Raw genomic sequence first — 12,519 nt, 5'->3', positions numbered from 1 at the left:
GAAGAGGCCTGGCACAGGGACCAGAGCCTGGTCATCGAAGGGAACCCTGCAGGTCTGAGTGGGAGCAGGGCTGAGCACACACTAGCAGGGTGCGGTGGGGAGCCCTTTGCAGTGCTTCTGGCCTTGGTCTGGTCGCAGTTCAGTAGGAATGAGTGGTGGAATTAAAACAAAGAATTTACCCTGATGGGCCAGAAAAGGCTTTGAAATGCTTTTTCCATGGATGGCCAGTCTGATCCTATTAAAACCCACAGTACATCTGCTGGGAGTAGGACTGGCTGGTAATGGGGATATACGTTACTCCTTTAATAAAAGCAAATGACTGCGAGGAATGCAGCCATTTAAACTTCAGCTTGCATAACCTGTGAAAAGGGAAAACAATCAGCTGACCTTCCAGATCAGGAGGTTTTCTCCACGCGGGTCTGGCGCACGCACCCAGCCTGCTCCTGACACGCTTCCAACAATGTCTGTCTGAGTCCCAATAAAAAAATACGCAAATGCTCTTTGTTGAGAGAGGCCCATTCAAGATCCAGCACACACGGCCTGTGCTGCTCACATTTCCAGATTCTGAATCATTTCCTCCATTCACGCGGCCGTCTCTCTCCGTCTGGGTTTGGACATGTCCAGTTCTCCGCTTTCGCCGCTTCCTGAGCTGTGCAGGCTGCGAGCGCTGCCCTGGCTGGGGATGCATCCTCCACGGCTGCAGCAGAAGCATCCCTCGGTGATGCTGATTTTGGCTAAGGGGGACGTCGTCTGTCTTTGCCGTATGTCTTGGGGCAGGACGGGTGTGAGGTCTCCCTCCGGAGAGCCTCCCTGCACAGCCCCGGTGCAGAATTCATCCCGTGGTGTCCCACCAGCCCCTGCCCGGAGCTCCCAGCCCCACGAGATGGACGCAGCGCTGGGGTTGTGCTGCCTTGGTGGGGGGCAGAGGCATGAGGCAAGGCAGGGAATGTCCCTGGCAGGTGGGGGTCAGCCTGGCTGCGGAAACGGGCGAGGAGGGATGGGGGCTGCACGTTATCAGCTTCCTTTCAAGTCCTTTCCTCTGCCTACACCCTTGTACTTCCCACCCATGCACAGCCAGCCCGATGTGTTGTGGCTGGGTTGTGAAAAAGCCGATGTGGAAAGATTAGAAGAACAAATCTTAATTAACTCCTGTGTATCGCTCGGTGTCCTTACAGCGAGGAGAAAATACTTGGGGATTGCAGTGCATGAAAGTATTCAGTGCATGAAGAATATTCAAATGGAGAGCTGCAAGGGCTGTGCATACACACGTGCTGGGGACCCCAGATTCTCCAGCTGATACCTAGAAGAGCTGTCTTTTATAACTGACCAGCTGCCAGAAATCTTCAGCTTCGCTGGCCTCTCTGTGTGTTGTCCAGCATACCAGATATGTTTTGGAGCTATTGCATCCGGGTCTCCACCAGGCAGAGATAATCAGGGTTTTGTCTTTTCCTTTGATAGCTGAAGCATCCGAAGAGCCAACCTGTGCTCCTTCAGGAAGAAAATGTTTGCACAGAAAGAAGTGAAAAGAAGGAAAAAGAAATCACTGACTTCCAGGTCATTAAAACCTCTACACTGCAGCCATTAGCAGCACAGTATGGCCTCATGGATGATAGGCACTGCTGTGTCAGATGTGGAAAACGATGTGCAACCTGAATCCTGCTCCTTGGAGCAGGGATGTGGGGGACATGGTGCCTGCACCCACCTGGCACCGTCTGGCTGCAGGCCCCCGGAGGGGGAGCGGCCCCGGCCCCCCCGCAGCTGGGCCAGGGGCTCTGCTGGCTTGGCCAAGACAAATGGCAGTTTCCCCTCGCTCTGCAAGTCTTAAAACATAGGTTGTCATGCGAAGGAAATTGTGCACAGCGGTGATGAATGGTTGTGAAATACCATTTGCCAGAAATATTTTTGGATGCTGCAATTTAGCTGCAAATTACAGAACACCCAACGTAGCCCCAGGAGGAGGAGGAGGAGGAGGACACCAGCCTCGCCGTGCCAGGCTGGCACCTCGGCCCCTCTTCTCCTCCTGCCACCCACCTCCTTCCACCCCATCATCCCCATTTCTGGGGTGTTTTCAGAAAACACCGTTCCTGCTCCAACAGCTGGGGCCGGGTCCTGGCCTGGGACAATCTGCGAGACCTGGGCTGAAGGCAGAGGAGCTCTGACAGCTCCCATCTGCCAGTGGCCTGGCCCCGCGCCCCTGGCTATTTCGGGATGAGCGAAACGGAGTGGTTGGAAATTGCGGGTTTGCTCAGCAGTCTTGGCTATCGTGCTGGATGGTGCTGAAGTAGGCATAGCAACAGGAAAGGAATGTTCCCTGTAAAAAGATAACCGTGCTTTGCCGAGGACGTGGAACAGTAAAGTTTGTTAAAGCAATCAGTATGTGTCATAATGTTTATTTAACTGAGAGCAGGGACGATGGAAAAGCATTGCAGCTGTGGAGAAGCCTCAGAGTGCTAAGGAGAGGGAAGGGGAGCATAGATTTAGTAGCTGTCTTCCCTTGAAAAAGAAAACAAGCTGTGCTATCAAGCCATCGATGGGGCAGATAGTGGGAGAGTACACAAGGTAGCTGCCGACTGCTCACTCTTCTGGAGGGCGAGGTTAGAGTTTTATTATCTGAAGTTCACATTCAGGTTAACAGCTCTGAGGATGTGGTTGCAGCTCTAAAGGGAACAAAATTTAATTCTTCTCTAAACATAAGCTATTTCTGTTTGAAGGCAGATAACCTTTTTGGCTGTGCTATTTGCCAGTGGTAGATAGAGAGATTGGAGCAGCCGAGTGATGCTTGAATTCCTCCAGCAAATGAAAGGGGAGAACTTGACACCACCGAGCCAAACTGGGGCCAAATCCTGCTTTAGCTCATTTCCTGGGGAGTCCTAGCAAAGAGCTGCTCCTTCTGCAGGAGGCCAAAGCAAGGCAGGAGCAGGACACTCGGTAGTTCCTGCAGCAGTAAATGAAATTGAATACTCAGCCCAGTGCTGGCAGTGGGATCTGTGAGGCTGCAGAGCAGTGCCAAGGGATGTGGGAAACGTGCAGGGTCTGCTGCAAGAAGTAGGCTTTTTCCACACATACACAAAAAACCAAATTAACCCTGAAATGAATTTTGCTCCTTTTTTTTTTTGAACTGATTAAAACTTGTTTGGTTGAAACTGGAAATGATGTGAGTTTGGGGGTTTTGTTTTTCTTACAGAAAAACAAATCTGTTCAGGGGAATGCGAGCCTTTCCTTCTCTCTGCAAATTGGATTTCAGTTGAAGGCAATGTTTTCTATCAATAAGGGGAAAATATTGCCTCAGCTGAACTGGGGCCATCCGACACTTAGCCAGCCAAAGTACGCGTGATGTGCTGAGTAGGGAACACGGCTGCGCTGGCTGTGAGGGCTCCTCTTCCCCTCCCAGGGCTCGGGGTGTGAATGAGACCTTGCAGAGCCCCCTGGTCCCGATGTGGGATGTTGGCTGGACCTGCTCACCTCCTCTGGAAGCCCACGGCCCCTTTGGGAGCAGGGGCAGCTCCGTCCCGTGCTGCGCCGTTCCCCTGCTCCTCTCCCTGCCTGCTCGGCCGCTATCTCCCTAACAAACTCCAGGCTCCCTGCTCGCCTTGCAGAAAAAAAAACCATAAAGCCCATTTCAGAGACCAAATTGCCCATAATTTACATGCCTCTCCTCACTTTGAAACGCAAGACGGCTGATGATAACATCGCGAGTGACAGAAGTGGTATCTGTTGCTAATTACAAGCTGACATTATGGTCAAGCAGAGCCATGGGGCCCATAAAAAGCTTATTCAAAGTTGCTTTTCTCCCAGTTCAAACACAGGCTGGACACAATGCCAGGCATTTTCCACCTTCGGACGGAGTGGTTCCTCCCAACCAGCCCGGCGGCTCCTGGTGCAGGAGGAAAATTGGTGCAGGGAGCAGCAGAGGTTACCGCGGCTGGCCCAAAGTGACCATGTCATGAAGACATTTGCTCACCTTTCTTGGAGAAAAGCAGCGACCATTTCTATTTCCAAATCCCATTCTCCCTCACGGGCTCACCCTTCCCACAGAGCACTTGGAAAGGGTTACCAAGCCTCTTCGATGGGGAAACTGAGGCACGAGAGAGCAGTGTCATGCCCTCGGGCATGCTGTGTCAGAGGAGTGCAGCGTGGGTGATGCAGCCTGCCCTGGTCTCCTCACCCCAGCGACCACCCTGCCCCGGCCCCTGGAGCCAGGGACGTGCTGATGGCTCTGCAGTAACCACCAGACATGCTCTTCTTAGCACCACCCTCCAGAAAAATTGTTTTCTCCATCCCCCTGTGCTATTCAAGTGCCTCTTTCCCCCATGTGGTTCTTGCTGCTGCAACCCCACGTGGGGACGTCGCTGCTGGCTGAAACCTGCCCGCTCCCCCAGGGCCACAGCTGGGGATATGTGAGAGCAGCTGAGGTGCATGCACCGAGCTGAGCCACTGCAAGCATCAGCCCACGAGTCCCAGACGTGCTCCATGCTGGGCCTGGCTCATATCGGCTGGCTCCAAGAGTTTGCTCCTAAAAGTCCTGGTATGGGCACGGCAGCGAGTGGTTTGGGTGGTGTCCTGGCTGGGAGTTCACATCTATACCTAAACAATCTGTGTAACCAAGGTGGACATAGCTTCACCTTTCTGGCTCTGAAACAGGGCACTTCTCGTGGGAATTTGCTGGTGTTAGGAGAGGGACCAGGCAGTGAAAGGTGCACGTGGTGCATGGTGCATGGGGCCGTTCCCTGGCCCTGCAGTGAGCTCCATCCAGCACCGGCAGCAGAAGACCACGTGCAGGGGAGTTGTTCCGCTTGAAGCAAACAGATTTCCTAACTGAGGGTGCTGGGCTCACAGTGGGAGCCCTGAGGGATCATTTTGCTTTTCCTTGGTGCTGACAGCCCTTGAAGGAGCAGGAGTGAGTCGGGACAGGTTGTGGGGTGTTCCCAGCCCCAGAACAGCCTCTGGAAATGCTGTGCAGGCATCTGTGGAAATTTTTTTGCCTTCCCCATGTGCAGGACTTCCCTGTCATCCCCAGCCCCAGAGCAGATCCTGCTCCTTAGCCTGGAGCAGGGGAAGCTTCCCTTGCTGGAGGGTGGGCATGAAGTGGAGCAGGGAGACCGTACAAGGGACAGCTGCTCCCACAGCAGGATGCAAACAGGGAGCCGTGGTCCTCCTGCACCCTGTGGGACCTCTCACAAATCCCATTAAAATCAGTGATTAAAGTCCCATTAAATCTCCACAGTGTGTGTTCTGGGCTTCACCACAGCCCAATTTGAATTCCTTCTTTCATCCCAAGGACAAACACGCGATTGTCCCTCCGAGCCCTGTGGCACTCGTGGCTCTGGTACAACCTTCAGCTTCATCCTGCAGCCTTCGCTCTTGGCTGGGCCCTGCTGTGAAGGCAGGAGAACTGATCCAGACCATGGTTTGCCGAAGACATTGCATGGCGCACCCACTTTGGGACCTTTCTTGGTTATCTATTGTGGAAAAAAGTGTCTTTCCAGCCTATGGAAGCGGGACCAGAGGAAGGCAGAGAAGGCATAGCAGTCAGGGAGCAAGTGGCTCCTGCACTGGGAGCCTGGTTCCCGTAAGAGCTGAGGCAGAAAATTTCCAAGCAAAATGTGCAAACGCCCCAACAACATGGAGCTGGGCCAACACAACGAGCCCTCGGCACCCTGCTTGGTGGGGGCAAATAAAACTCCTTGTAGGCAGGTTGAGTTTTAATGCATGCATTGCGTTTCTTGGATTCTTGGAGAACAAACCCCGTGCAGCAGACATCAATGCCTGGCTGGTAGCCCCGAGGGGACATCCCCAGCCCCTGGGCATGGCCCAGCAGTGGTTTGAGCTCTGCTGGCCCGTGGCACCCTGTGGAGCTGTGGCTGGCTCAGCACCCCAGGAGCACGCAGCTCTCCGGCAATTCGGAGCTGTGCCGTAGGAGCTGGGGAAGGCGATTGCATCAGGGATTTGGATGCCAAAGCCCTAAAGCCTGGCAGAGGCTTTGCTGTTAAATGCGAGGGTGGGAAAACTCTCCTGTGCTCTGGTGGTGGAAGGGGAGGAGGCTCCTCGGCAAACCCAGGTGGTGTGTGCACCGCTGGAGGTGCCGGTCCGTGATCTCCTGGCAAACAGGGTTTGCTCATCGCTGCAGAGAAGCAGGGCAGGATGGGCTCCCCGCAAGAGCCAAACTCTCCTGGAGGCCCTCTGCAGTTGCAGGGGGGTTCACTCTACAGGCACGAGGAAGATCTGTTGTGAGATTTGTCTGGTTTGTGCAATTCATAATTACCGGCTGGTCGGCTGCCGGTAAACCTTGCCTTTCCAGAGAAGGGCAGAGGGAGCTTGCTGTGTCGAGTCACACACGAGCTCTTTATCTCATCACCCTCAAACATGGAAATGGGCGGCTGGGCGAGCTCCACCCTGGGAGCACTTGCCAGAACAGCAATGCTTGCCAGGGTGCGGCGCCTTAGCTTTCTTTGGTGGTGTTTGCAGAGAGACCAAGAGCTCTGCCAGGCGGCCTCACTGCAGACACTTAAGCCTTTGCTTCCACTGAGGACCCAGCTCATCCCACCCCTCCGGGAGGCTGCTGGTGCCCAACATCAGCCGGAGCAGCTGAGGGGCAGGCACAAGGGCAAATGTTCCCAGTGCAGGAGCGGCTGCGGAGCAGGTGTGTGCAGTTTGTGCCTTAAGTCACTGCAGCTGTTGAGGCAGTACAAACGAGTGAGAGCTGAAATGCTCCAGCTAGACTGTCACAGAAGACTGCTAGCAGAGTTTGTTCAGTTTGCTGAGTTGGTATAAATTGTGGGTAGGAGTTACAAGTTGTTGTTTTTTTTTTTTTTTTTTTTTTGAGAAAATTTCAGCTGAAGTTTATCACAACAATTGGCATTATTCTGTAGGCATCTGTGACCTGCTGGGGAGGTGTTGTTGGTTGGGGAGTGGTGCCACCATCCCCATGCAGATGTGGGGGGGGTGGGATGAGGTGGGAGCCTGTGCCTCTCCTTCAGCTCTACTACAAGAATTGCACTGCCCATCTGCAAGTACATCCCTGCTGCAGAGGGGGGGCTGCAGGTAGGTGCAGGGAGCTCTGTGTGGAGGGACCATGCTGGGGGCTGGGAAAGTGGTGGATATGCAGCTGGGATGGAGAGAAGGCCTACTTTTCCAGGGAGAAATAATACAGCAAACCCTTAACAGGCGTAATCAAAGTTACTTGGCTCGAGAGCAGCTTGGCCCAGGGCTGGAGCCCTGGGGCTGCCCTCTCAGAGGGCAGTCGTTTTCAAAGATGCTATTTGATCCATGGGAGGGCTAGAGAGATGTTGGGGACAAAACTGTGGAATTGCTTCCCTTTGCCTGCAGACTTGCTTCTCTTGAAGCTGTGGGAAAACCTAAGGATTTTCTAGGACGTGGCCAGCACAAAGCAGCTCTTGCTCCTGCTCTTCCTCACCCCTGAGCCCTGTGAGGGTAATGGGAAGAGGCAGGAGGAGCAAGTGAAGTCCCACAGATATGGGTGAGGGCAGTCAGCCTTGCGAGGCAGCAGCCTCGTTGTGCTGGCTGCATGGAAATGTTTGTGTATGTGATTCCCCAAACCCCTGGTGGGATACAGAGCTAACTGTGGAGGCTTGGAGCCCTACAGCCATACCTGAGTGAGAGCAGAAGACAGGTGTTTGCTTGCTTGACAGTGGATAAATTATGTGACTCCTCTGGGTGATCTCTGGAAGAAAATCCTCCCCTTTTCTGCTGCTAAAGCACTTGCAGCAAGTATGAAACTTGTGTTTCCTGTATTACTCCTGCAAACCCGCTGGTGACCTGATGAATCCGCGGTACAGGCTGAAGAGAAAGATGGGTGGTGCTGGCTGGGCTGGGCTTTAGGAGCTCCCTCCACAGCCAAAAAAGCACCTAGCTGTGTGGGGAGAAGCTGGGGGATGTCTCGGGCTGGAGACTGGCTGCTCCCTGTGCCTGCAGGGATGCTCGTCCCGGGGGGCCTCTGCTGCCCCAGATCCCTTGGGCTCACTTGTCTCTGCTGTAGGCTTCGTGGCAATGTTCCAGTACATGTCTCTGTGTGCCATTCCCATCTACCACTGTGAAAGCACATCTCAGCTCTTATCCTCAAAGCAGCAAATACTGATTGATGTACAGCCATGTGTGTACCACACTGCCCTGGAGGAGCAGTGGGAGCTGAGCATGGGCTGCAGAGTCCTGCAGTTGGTCACTGCTCTGCTCAGCACAGGCTGGTCCAGGGCTGAGTTAATTCTGCAGCAGGGCAGAGATGCAACACCCTTGGCAAGATGAGATGTGTCAAACTGTAAAAGCTCGTGACTGCCTGACCACAGGCCTGCAGGAGAAGCTGTTCTGCTTAGGTAGCTTGCTCTCTGAAGCAGGCACTTGGTGCAGGCAGCTGAAAGCTGAGAAAAGCTCTTCTCAGCTCTGTTTTTGGTGTCTGGGCCTTGGTTAACTGTTGCTAGATTAATGGAGATGCCACACAACCAAAAGGCTTCACCAGCCCCTTCCTTGCAGCGTGCAAAGCCTCTGGCTCAGGCTGTACTGGAGGGTGCAATGTATTTCATGAAGTGTGGAGAGGGGCTGCTGCGGTGCTGGCTGGGGCCCTTCCAGCCCAGGTGACCTGAAAGGCTCTGCTTCTTGTCCTGAAATGTCTCTAGCTGCACTTTATCCTCTCCCTGCTGTTAACCCCATCTGGCCTGTTGGGCTGGGGATTTTGCTCTCTGAACATCTCTGGATGTTGGAGAAAGCTGAAATGTCAGATTGACCTTTTGAGGCTTTTCGTTTCTCAGGGAAGAAGGTTTCCATACAACTCATGCCATGAATCAATCCAAAGGGATGCATTTTTCTGCACCAGTTAAATAAAAGATCATTAAACCTAACAAATGTTTCCAAGCTTGCCTGCACTTTCACACCGTGTTCAGCTATAAATATGATCTGTGCTTGTAAAAACGTAAACAACATGCTACTCAAAAGCAGGAGACTCTATATACCTCCTTTCTTCTTATTTTTTTAAGCTGCCCAAGAAATATATACACACATTCCTAATATGTTTACTTAAGCAGGAAGCAGACGAATAGTTTGAGATAATGTTTCAGCCTATTGTGAGTTATATGCTCTGCAAAGATTGTTTCTTTTATGGACTAATTTTTCAACCAGAGAGAAAAAGCTGAAAAATCTTGTCAATTCCTTAATTGTAGGAAAGATTTGCAGGAATTTCCACTGTGTTTCCCTCTCAAAAAAGTGACACTTGAGACTGCTGATAAGAGGAGAAGCAGATTAAGTAGTCCTAATTCTTTTTGTATATGATGGGGGCTAATTCCTCCTTCTCTCACTGTGGTGGCCAGCTGGCTGGCGCGTTGCTGCCTTCCCCTGCTCGTGGGGAGATCTGGGGGGTGATACAGATCTGAAGGCCTGGAGAAGGAGTGGGATGCTGAATTCATAGGCAAAGCTTATTCTGGGTTTGGTCACACCCTGTGCTTATGCAGGGTCCCTGACTCCCTCCCCCCATTATCTTTAGGCTGACATCACAGTGAAATGGGACGTCAGAATAAGTTTTAAGGGACGCAGTTCTTGATTGCTGGCAGTTGATGAAGCCTTGTCTCCGGCAGGGTGACCAGAGGTCTGCGAGGCACAGACCAGAGGTCAGTGGAAACCTTTTAGTGCTCTGTGAGAAGCGCTGGAAGGGGGTTGTTCATCTGTGGAGACTGCCCCACCTTGGGCAAATGTCCTTTTCTCCTATAGCCTGCCTGTAAGGGAGGGGGGGACCATGTGTGCCTGGCTCTGGTCAGGGCACCCATCTCCGTCTGGGCCTGTGCAGTGAGGGTCAGGGCAACTCTCCTTCCATCCATCCCCCAGTACTCCTGTGTTAGGAGCTCCCAAGGGGAAAATGCAGGTTTCTGAGGAGCCTGCTGTGCTCCAGCCCCAGGGACATGGTTCCTAGCCCCACACCCCCCCACAGCAAGGACTGCATGCCAGAATTGTGAAATGCAAACTGGCTGACGGGCAGCTCACCGCAGCCAAACCCTGTCCTTGGCCACGCTTGAACACCCACAGTGAATTCTGGTTTGGTCTCCAGGAGGTCGGCCAGGACAATTATTTAAACTTTTTGTGCGCAGCGAGCGCTGTCCCCATGAGTGGGGGAGCCCCCAAGCTCACAGGGTGCTGCGAGCTGGGGAGGTGGGAGGAAAAAAAAAGGAGCTGTTTGACTTGCGAGGTGCTTGGATGGGCTGCAAACAGCTTGGCGGGTGTGTATTCTTCCCTTCAGTGCATGTCTCGCCTGGTGCCATGGGAACCCCAAGGGACATCCGTCTGCCCCCATGGCAACCACGGCACTCAGTGGCATTGCCACCAGCCTGCCGGGCTGCTATGGTGGCTGGGGATCACTGAGAAGGTGAAGAGGAGAAGCCTGGGACTCCTGGTGTCAGGAGGAAATGAAAGTTGGGTGAAGGATGAGGATCCAATGGCGGCTTCCCCAGCCTGGGATTCTATCTCGAGTCAATGGGGACACTCGAAGGCTGAGGAGCAGCTTTGTGGGGTGTCCTAAATCTGACGGACAGCTCTCTGATAGGCAGATAAAAGGCAAGGATGTATAAGGAAATAATTGTGATGGGGCCGGAGTCTAATTAAAACGCAGGGTTATTCATTAAAAGCAAAAAGAGGAGCGCAGCCTGAGAAACGGCAAGTGGGAGCAAACAGATGGGGTGAACTCTGACCCCTTTTGGGAGGGGAAGTGGGAGGGGATGGGGGGCTGGTGGCCCAGGGGCAGGGCTACCCCATGGGCTGCAGGTGCCGTGACTGCAGTGAATGGGATTAAAGGGCTGTAGGGTTTGCTTGCCTGACTCCTTGGGTCAAGTCCTGTTGGGTTGCTGTTCCTATTAAAGCTTCCTTCGGATGCATCTAACCTTGGTGTAGGGATATCCTCACTGCACTTGCAAGGGCTGACCCCAGCCCATGGCATCTCCTGGACCTCTCTTCCCACCTGAATGCCATCCCTGATGAGACAACTGCCTTATCTGGGTCCCTGGCATGCCACCACCCTGGGTGTAAAGTTGCACAATGCCATTCAGCCTTCCTTGATGAGGTATAAACATGTGCAATGACCCCAGCTTGGCCACCAGGAGCCATGGCAGGGCCTGTGCCGAGCTCCCGGTACCATCCCCTGGTGTGGGGGGTCCTTGGGTGCTGACCTGCTAGGGGCTGGGGGCTGCTGGTAGGGACGGGGTGACAGCAGTCACAGCAGCTGCCCAGCCACGCTCCTTAGGGCTGTTTGTTTGTTTGGCTGCCCAGCCCCTAATGGGCTGTTTGGGTTTTGTGGGGATGTGTGTATCCTGCTGAAAGCTGACACCACAGAGAAACCAGTGTCTTTCCTCCCCCCTTCACGAAAGGGCAGCGTGCATTTACTCGTAAAGAGATGTCTGACTTGATGATGTGATAAAGGAGCTGTTAAAGAAAGAAGCCAAAAAAAGAAAAAACCCACCCAAACAGTGAGACTAAATAGAGGTTTGATTCTTGTTATCACACTCTGCTTTGGTTAAGCACAAACATAAAGCCAGCAGCAAGGGACATGTCCCTGCTGTGCCCAAAGGGGCTCGTGGTGGGGGCGAGGTGTTTGGGGAGGGCAGGCAGGTCACCTACATCGCTCGGCTGCCGACCCACAGCCTCGTGATCCCACGGGCATTGCCACTGGATTCAGACAGGCTGGGAGCTGTGGTTTGGATAAGCACCAAACTTTCTTGGTCCTTACAGGAATGGCAGAGCTGGCAAAGCTGAGACAAACGCCACAAGAAGCAGGCACTGCCCGAAGGCTTCTGGTGCCTCTCACTGTTCCTGATCATGGCTGGGGCTGGGAAAGCGGAAACTGCCCATAGCTCTGTTCACGATTCCTTCTCCCCTTGTGACAATGCTGTCAGAGTGTCGCATGGAGTTCTCCTAAACTCCAACCAGTTTGCATAAAACATTGCCAGGGCAGGCAAAAAAAAAAAAAAAGATGAAATTGAACAGAGGACTTGCCTACAGCAAGCTGAAGTGACTTGGTCTGGTGAGCTACACTTTCTTGAGGATAGGTGTGTCAGCACATGGTGTAACTGGGCAGGACAGCGTTTATACATGCTGTTCTTTCTGTGCTCATTCACACTCCCAACTTGCACCTGAATCTGTTGTTTAGCATCCACCATACTAAGCCATGTAGTCAACAAGAAAACTTGGTGAGCTCTAAGCATTTGCCCTCTGACTTGTTTTGGTGTTGTCTAATTCCCTCCCAAAGGCCGTTCTGGCTGAATTTCCCCCTCCACGCCCTGCCTCCCCTCCTCTGCTGATGCTGCCTTGCTCGGGGTGCCGCCAGCGCTATCTCGGGGGGAGCTACAGTAGGTGCTGCGATAAACCAGCCTTTGTTTGCTCCACGCCCGGCACCGCGCTGTTCCCAGTACTGTTGTTCTTGGCTAAACACTTCCTCAATATTTGTTAATTTGAGCCCAAGCTCTGGTTCCTGGACTGTCACCGTGGTCAGAGGGGGCTCATGCAGAGCGGGAGTTTGGTGCTTGAGCTGCTCGT

The 12,519-nt window shown here is 53.2% G+C and overlaps 1 long non-coding RNA gene across 1 annotated transcript in view; it reads left to right on the top strand.

Annotated features, from left to right (window-relative positions):
- Window positions 1-6,407: 6,407 nt before the first annotated feature.
- LOC118255552 (uncharacterized) overlaps window positions 6,408-12,519 on the top strand; it is a 67,028-nt gene continuing 60,916 nt past the window's right edge. Inside the window, exon 1 of the long non-coding RNA XR_004780994.2 lies at window positions 6,408-6,640. This is a non-coding gene — a long non-coding RNA (uncharacterized LOC118255552). The remainder of the gene's footprint in view (window positions 6,641-12,519) is intronic.

This window comes from Cygnus atratus, chromosome 18 (genome assembly GCF_013377495.2).
Source record: "Cygnus atratus isolate AKBS03 ecotype Queensland, Australia chromosome 18, CAtr_DNAZoo_HiC_assembly, whole genome shotgun sequence".
NCBI classification, from domain to species: Eukaryota; Metazoa; Chordata; class Aves; order Anseriformes; family Anatidae; genus Cygnus; species Cygnus atratus.
The sequence above is the reverse complement of the archived record's forward strand: the minus strand, read 5'-3'. Positions and strand labels throughout refer to the sequence as shown.